The sequence below is a fragment of the Sinocyclocheilus rhinocerous genome, unplaced genomic scaffold (genome assembly GCF_001515625.1).
Source record: "Sinocyclocheilus rhinocerous isolate Xijiao unplaced genomic scaffold, SAMN03320098_v1.1 scaffold915, whole genome shotgun sequence".
NCBI lineage: Eukaryota > Metazoa > Chordata > Actinopteri > Cypriniformes > Cyprinidae > Sinocyclocheilus > Sinocyclocheilus rhinocerous.
Genome location: NW_015629501.1, coordinates 130,552 through 130,881, shown reverse-complemented (window position 1 = coordinate 130,881; position 330 = coordinate 130,552).

Sequence of the window (330 nt, the reverse complement as noted above, 5' to 3'; positions counted from 1 at the left end):
GTGCGAGAAGGCTCACTGGGGGAAACGCGTATTTGCGTAGGCCCCGAGGCCAGCTGCACGCCAGTGCGTCCGTGCCAAGGGTCCCCTCGGCCAGGGAGTAAAACAACTGGCAATGGGACGTGTCTGGGGAGGCAAACAGGTCTACCTGAGCGTCCCCAAAGCATCTCCAAATCAGCTGGACTGTCTCAGGGGGAAACGCCATTCTCCCAGAAGGGCGGGCTGACGTGAGAGCTCGTCTGCTGCACGATTGAGCTCGCCTGGGACATGAACGGCGCGAAGCAACCTCAGATGCTTCTGACTCCAGAGGGGATGGCGGGCGAGTTGCGACAT